This window comes from Lampetra fluviatilis, chromosome 50, assembly GCF_964198595.1.
Source record: "Lampetra fluviatilis chromosome 50, kcLamFluv1.1, whole genome shotgun sequence".
Lineage (NCBI taxonomy): Eukaryota > Metazoa > Chordata > Hyperoartia > Petromyzontiformes > Petromyzontidae > Lampetra > Lampetra fluviatilis.
Window position 1 is genome coordinate 10,002,656 of NC_136324.1, and position 7,721 is coordinate 10,010,376.

A 7,721-nucleotide genomic window follows, 5' to 3' on the forward strand; every position below is an offset into this window, starting at 1 on the left:
AATTTCACAACTGGCTCAAAGGACTTCAAAAGTACCAACATATTTGTTTATCCACGTAAAAAAGAATAAACGTATTTTACACATCCCATTAGCCATGAGGCCTTCTTGGAGTTTATTTTCTCAACCGCATTGGTTCAAAAAGAGCAAACTGTGGACCAGTTTCGACATTCAGTGTCTCGCCAGCACAGGCCTGACTACACTAATCCTGGCGAAACCAGATGCTGATAGGAAATTACCCGGACGATCTGTCAGATAAGGGCCCTGATTCGAGCAAAACTATAAATACACAATGAAATAAATGGATTTAACAACGAAAAAAGATGTACATTGCAATATGCAACAGCTCGCAGCCTTATCCAGACCACCAGTTGAACAAAAACTGCATTTGTGGCTATTTTGTTGTATGGACCGCCAGCCCCAAGGGTTGAGATGAGGCCGAGAGCTTTACACACGGAGTGCCACACCTCTCTGTGTGCTGCTAAATATGTGTGTGCACCAACTTTCCGGTTGCGGTGGGGTTTTCTCGTCATTTACGGATTTGAAGAAAACAATCACGAGAAGTGGTTGTGGAGAATATGAGTAACCTAATAGCTAATAAGTGGACAACGAACGAGGGAGACGCATTGTCAGCCTCGTTACTTCAGAAGCCTCGACGCCGCCACCACCGTGGACAAGCACCGATCGGGCTCAGTCGGAGAGAGACGCCGCACGGCGGCGGCGGTGGTGAGCGGGTGACGGTGCGGATGGAGAGTTCGTGAGAGGGGAGCGCGGGTGGTCATAGGGTGACGGGGGCGGTTTGCGTGACGAGGCTGCCGCTGCGAGTGTGCGTGCGTGTAAGAATAGAGGGAGGTTGCGTGCAAACAGCTGTCACGGAATGTGACCCCGCCTGACGGAGCGATGTTATCTCCCCCCCCCCTCTCACCTGAATGCGGCGAGGCGGCATTCCGACCTCGAGAAGCTTACACGCAGTCACGCTATGTGTGTTGCTCCTGATGAACGTGTGCTCGTGGGGTGGAAGGATGTTTTAAGGCGGGCAGCGGTTGCTGGGGGTGGTGAGGATGGTTTGTTTTTGGTGGGGTGGGGGGGGGTCGATGTTAGTTATGGTAGTGCCTCTGGGTTATATAAACTGGGCGGCCGTCACAGAAACCAGAGCGTTATTTGTTTCAATCACCGAGTTGCAATGAAGAAAGATACACATCATCAGATTATTTTTGTTAAACTGCAAAAATAAACATCTCGTCACTGGCACACTCCAAAATTCATTTTAATCTGTGCTCCGCAAGATACAATTCGGAGACCATATAAACTCCACGTGGCTCATCATTGCGACTGCACGCAAGGGAGCAATTTGGTCGTGGTAATTCAACAATGGGGGTAAGAAGGGCTATTCTGGGTAGAAGTGTGGTCAGAGGAAGCACACACGTACACACCTCGGGCAGGGACTGGCTCAGTTCAAGTCGTGGGTTTACTCAGCACAACATCCCTCGCAGGTTCGCGCAAATGAGTGACAGTGGTTGTCCTATGGGTAGACCGGCTCTACAATAAGGACTTTGGAATGTCCACTGCTGGCTAAACTATTAGTCATCGACATTATTTTCCAAAATTAGGTTCAATTGAAGGGAAAAAAATGCAGATCATTACGTTGGTACAACAACAACAAAACCACTTTCACAAAAATAGAATTTTTAGCAGTCGTGTGCACGGAAATATTTGCCAACAGTTTGAACCGGGTAAGCACTTCATTGAATGCCTCCCCCCACCCCTTCACAGCAAACGACGAGCTGTGCTTTTGTTTAAACAGCGCACAGTCACGAACAATTCTCTGCAATGGTCCCCCGTCCTATTTATAGCACTGGGGGGTGGGGGGGGGGTCACGCGTTGTCGCGTTCAATGGGGTTGGAAGGCGACGTGCCCATCCCCGCGTGATGCCCTCTCCAGCGCGTGCTCGCCCGCCCGCCCGCGCGCGCGCGCCCCACGAGGATGTCAACCCACGGGATTCCAGAATTGTGACCAAATCTAAAACGCGCTGACATTGAGTCAAAGTGGCCAGGCAATGTGCGCTCTAAATAGTGGTGCAGCAAACTCGTTATTCACCCTCTTTGAATCTAAAGCCTCATCACTCAAGACTCTATTTTGCAGCACGGATCTTGCCACGTTTTACGCAGTAGGAGGGGTAAGGGGTGTTGCTGCTGCTGTGTGTTATCCCAATTGAGTAATTTACCGGTATTTATCAGCAGTGGGATGTTTAGCCAACACCGGTTGCAATTCACGTTTTTATATATATCTATGGGAGGAAACCGGAGAGCACAAATACAACTCTTGCAAAACAGGAGGGAGACCATACAAACCCCACACGGTAAGGCACATGGGTCGGCACAAATTATGCCACGACACCGCCCTGCCGGCCAAACTGAGCATGAAGGATTCATTTACCGCATATGGATGTTTAGTTTGTTGTCCTTCCCCCGCACCTCCGATTAGCGTGTTCGGGTACATACGGTGAGATATAAATTCAATATTCATGCATAGCAACGGTATGAATACCAAATGTACAAATACATCCTAATTCACAGAAACCAATTTCGAGAAAATTTCCAATTCAGATTTTGGTTCCGATTCTCAAACAAAATATGGCTCATGAAACTTACATCGTGAAAGTGTTTACAGGCTGAAGTTTACGTTTATGGAAAGGTGAAATCTGACCACGAGGCTATTGTGCAAGTGACAAAATAAAAAAAATAGACAAGCCACCTCCTTCCCAATTGAATTATTTTGTTTTTCTGTACATCCCATCGGCCACACGGCGTTCTAGGAGTGATTTTTTTTGTTTGTTACAAAAATTGTACTGGAAAAAAAGTAATTCCCAGAAGGCTGTGCGACCGATGGAAGCGAAACAAAATACAGGCGGGCCTCGGACGTACGTCAGGTTACGTTCCTGCAAAGATGCCGTGAGTCGAAACGACGTAAGTCGAACCGACTTAAGTTGAGGACCGCTTGTACTGAAGGGACAGATATGGGAAGGAGGTGGGTTGTCGGCTTTATTTATTTTGTCGTGTATATTCTCCACAATGAAGGGAATGATGATGTTCTATTGTATAAGTGGATTAGGGTACAGCTATGCTGGTCCGATGTCTTTGCTAAGGTACTTATGGCAATGAAGGAGGCTGACGCCGCCGGGTGGAGTTTAATGCCAAGAAATGGGTTCGTTAAGACGATTAGTATATCAAGATCCGCTGAAGAAAGAAGAGCGTAGTTTTGAGGAAGACGATGAAAGGTGGGCCTTGTGACTGTAAGTAAATGTGCTTGCAGTGTGTGTGAGCAGGGCCGTAGTGCACAGATATCCCTTGATGAATTGTGCCTTATAAATGTTTAATTATTTGGCAAGGATTGGTGAAACGGGTGGAGATTGATTTTTCGAGCAATAATATAGAAGCTCTTTGATTGGAAGTAGATCCTTTCAGAGGTGGTCGTATTGAGCCTCGCAAGCTCTATGGGCCAGAGAATGTGGATAGGTGGTTGCGAAGACGAGCTGTAGAGTCGTGAGAGACCTGGAGAGATGGGGCTTGGCATGCGCAGATTTTATGGTGGTGGTCGGTGGGTTGTAGTCGTGGCAGGAGTTTTTTTTGTTAACGTCATAAAATTGCGTGGTCAGTGGTCATTGTTATACACAGAGTTTACCCATTGTCGTGGAAATTGTTTTCAAAGCTCCAGCGGAGAGAAGGTTGAAAATGTAGCCTCCCACCTTCACCAAATCTATACATAAACGTTGACATTCTTACTACAATATTGCACCCACTTGGTATACAATGCATGATTACAATGTATTGTTGGTCTTGGGCCGACAAATGAATTCCGCAACACATTTCTGTAAACAAAAACACACTTTTATGAAATGCGTACTGTAATCGCGTGGATTTTTTTCCGGGTCCTCTGGTATTGACCTCCACATTTAGAAACATGCGTTTTGATTATTTGGCTGCTATAAATTTCCACGTGGTAAGCCACTTCGTTGAGCTATCATTTATGGCCAGGTAGCTTATGAAAAAGAGTTATATCGCTCAGTGAACCTTGCCTGGTAAAATTTAAAAGCTAAGTTTTATTTTAAATACAACAGTTCATAAAGAAACGTATTTCCTTAGATTAGCCACTTAGGCATGTAAAATTAGCAACGCCCCTGAAGGCATTCAGGGCCCAAAGACAATGTTTGATAGAACAATACAGGCGTGTTTCGCTTAATGAGCGCAATTTCTACGAGCAGTTTAAAAAAAAATTATACCTACGTGACTTTACCGAAAGAACCAAAGAGTATGGATTCCTGCAGTCACGAAAGCTTAAAATCAAGATTGAATCAAGATTGAACCACCAAGGTAATACCGATCGCCTTTCCTATATAACCTCGTGCCACGGCAGATCTCTCGTCTACTTCAGCAGTTTTTTCTTGCTGTGGTTGTCCCACCTGATGACGATTGCTTGTGTTGCGATTGAAACGTCGTGATCTATTATTTTTCTACCTACGTGACTTTACCGAAAGAACCAAAGAGTATTTAGACCTATTTGTTCGCAAAACGAGCAAAATGTTTGCTTAGTGAGTGGAGACTGATCGACAGAATGCATCCCGTGGCGGCAGGGGGCGCACATCTATTTGTTTACCAATTCTCCTGTGCCCGCGTCTTCCGTCGTGGTGGCACTGTAATGGATGGGTTGGGGGAGGGGTGGGAGCCCGTGCTGATTCATTGCAGACGTTGAGGACAGGAAGTCGCGCTCCAGCTCGCATCCCTGCATCGTGGCTATAAACCCGGCAACCCTGGTTCAATTTCGAGCCATGGCTAACACCAGTGGCGAGTGATATTTGAACCAGCGGTCCTGCATGGCCCCTGCTGCTTCCTCCACCCATGGATACAGGGATCGGCAACAAAATTAACAAGAAGAGCCATATTTTACGAATTTCAAGAGCTGCACTGGAGTCCTTAAAGAGCCACTGCATGCGGCTCCGGAGCCGCCGGTTGCCGATCCCTGCACTAACACCTACCCTTCAAACAACATAAATGCCAGGCACATGCAAGCACTGTGGTTCTTAATGCGTGGTGACCCTTACATTTTATGTTTTATTACTTTATTTATTTGTATTTCTCACATTAAAAAAGTTGTTCAAGAGTGGAACATTTTGGGGCTGAAACGTCGCTCAGCTTTCAACATGGGAGTGAGTCAATGGGAAAGCGACGATTGTTTAACGAGTTTTCGCTTACCGAGCAATTTCCGCGGAACGTATCTCGCTCGTTAAGCGAGACCCGCCTGTATTATGATGATGGTGGAGTGGTGTTGGGAGCCTGACTTAAATTCCCTGCCGTGGCTAACGTCAATCTCGAGCGGCATCTAAACACCTCATAAACTCGCAAAATAACCAGAGTTGTGAAGTATGATCGAACAAGCTCCATAACCAACTGTGTGTGGAGACCTTGATCCAGCAGTGGACTGAAACAAACTATATTATTGTTATAGAAGGGTGTTTTTAATCACATTGCACTGACTGTTGTGGTGATACAGGGAAGTGATGTGTGGTGATCAGTGTTGTGGAGTGCGTCTATATTTGTAGGACTACGAGGCCATCTGGTGGACTCCTGCAGGTTGATCATGAAGTACACAGTAGATGGAGTTCAATTATCTTATGTTGTTTACTTACAGACACCGTTTACATCCATCCGAGTTGATAGACGATGGCCTATATGGCCTGTTAAAAGCCAATAAGAACAGTTGTGGCACATTTGGAATGGATCACTCTTTTAAGTATGTCCTTGTGCAGCAAGGGAGTAAAGTGTGGTTCTGTGAAAGTCCTGATGTGCTGTGCAGTGCATCAATGCATGTGTGTACAGCAGCATGTGGTGACTGAGTCGGGCCTGTAGGTGGCTGGCAGGGTTATTGAATGACCACGCGGATATACCAGTCACATGGTTAATGGCGGCTCGGGAGCAAGGCTGGTTGAACACACGTGTTGTTGCATTTTACAGAGTGACGGTGCTGTTCTTCCCAAGATTAATATTAACCACAATAAATAAATGTGTTTGCCCTCGATTTGGAGCACCTGCCCACGTCCTTCATTTCAAGTGTGCAACACAGTGATGCAGCAGTTCGTGAACTGCACCTGAGTTCGATTCCCGGCCAAGGCTAACATCATGTCGTGTTCTGGCAGAAGAAATCCCTGCCGCAGGGGATCCATGGAGGCGAGGGAGAAGATGAGCGAAAGAAAGAACATTGGCCGCCTCGGATGGCCCGGTTCGCAGGGAGCCCTCTCTCCTCCCGATCTCCTCCCCCCGAGCTAATGCTGACGCCAGCAGGGAGATGGACCGCCTCGTGGAATTGGTCACCCCAGCTGTTACACCAGTGGTGGATGGACGATGCCGAGCAGCCCATCTGGCAGTGGCAGCGACAGGGCCCTGCTAAGCGTCCGTCGCCAGCAGGTTCCCCCTCGCAGCCCCGGTCGCTGCCGCCGTTCCTGATTTCAAGCCTCACCGCTTGAAATTAGGCAATCGGAGTCGGTAGATATATTCAAGTCTGCTTTGAAAACCCTGGTTCTGCTTTTGTTTCCTGCATTGTAAGAATTGCGCATTGAGATCCGAGGATGGAATGCGCATTATACATTTTTATTATTATGATGTCCTCAGTGGCCGCTACCTTTCACTCGGGTGGGGCAATGTCACTGCTGTCGCCGGGGAGGTGGAGGGGGGGTTCCACAATGACTGCCCCCGTCAGTTGGGGCCAATGGGCCAGTGGTGACGTGTTGTGGTTGACGTGGTTGTGGCAGATGGGGGGGGGGGGCTGGGAAGCATTCGTTCGTGCACCACTTTGAAGCGGCCTACCTGTGCAGTGGAATGGTCAGAGGGGGTAAGCATTGAGAGCGTTACCCATGACTCGGATGACAAATCCCTGGTCGTGGTTATCTGCCATTTCAATGGTTAAAAAAGACCACCCTGCGAGCCGTCTATAGAGGTAAAGGGCTCAGATACATGACCCACAATCAAACGCGCTACATGATTTCCAAGCTCACCATCGGTGGGGCCTTGGAATTGGCATTGGGGTTCCGCAGCATTGCTGATAGTATTGACCCCAGAGATGGATGAGTCCGTGGCGGACTCAGTGGTGGTGGATCGACTTATCGCGTTCACTCGCAATGCCAATAGTGTATGTATGTTGAATTTAATTTGCACCGGACATAGCCAACCGCGCTAATCTGAGGTGCGGGATTAGAATCGCACTGTGATTATATTAGGATCACACTGATCGTATTAGAATCGCGCTGTGCTCCTATTATAATCGCGCTGTGTTTGTATTAGAATCACACAGTGCTCCTATTAGAATCGCGCTGTGCTCCTATTAGAATCACGCTGTGCTTGTATTAGAATCACGCTGTGTTTGTATTAGAATCACACAGTGCTATTAGAATCGCGCTGTGATCCTATTAGAATCACGCTGTGTTTGTATTAGAATCGCGCTGTGCTCCTATTAGAATCACGCTGTGCTTGTATTAGAATCGCGCTGTGCTCCTATTAGAATCACGCGGTGCTCCTATTAGAATCGCGCTGTGCTCCTATTAGAATCACACTGTGTTTGTAGTAGAATCGCGCTGTGCTCCTATTAGAATCACACTGTGCTTGTATTAGAATCACACTGTGCTCCTATTAGAATCACGCTGTGCTTGTATTAGAATCACGCTGTGCTCCTATTAG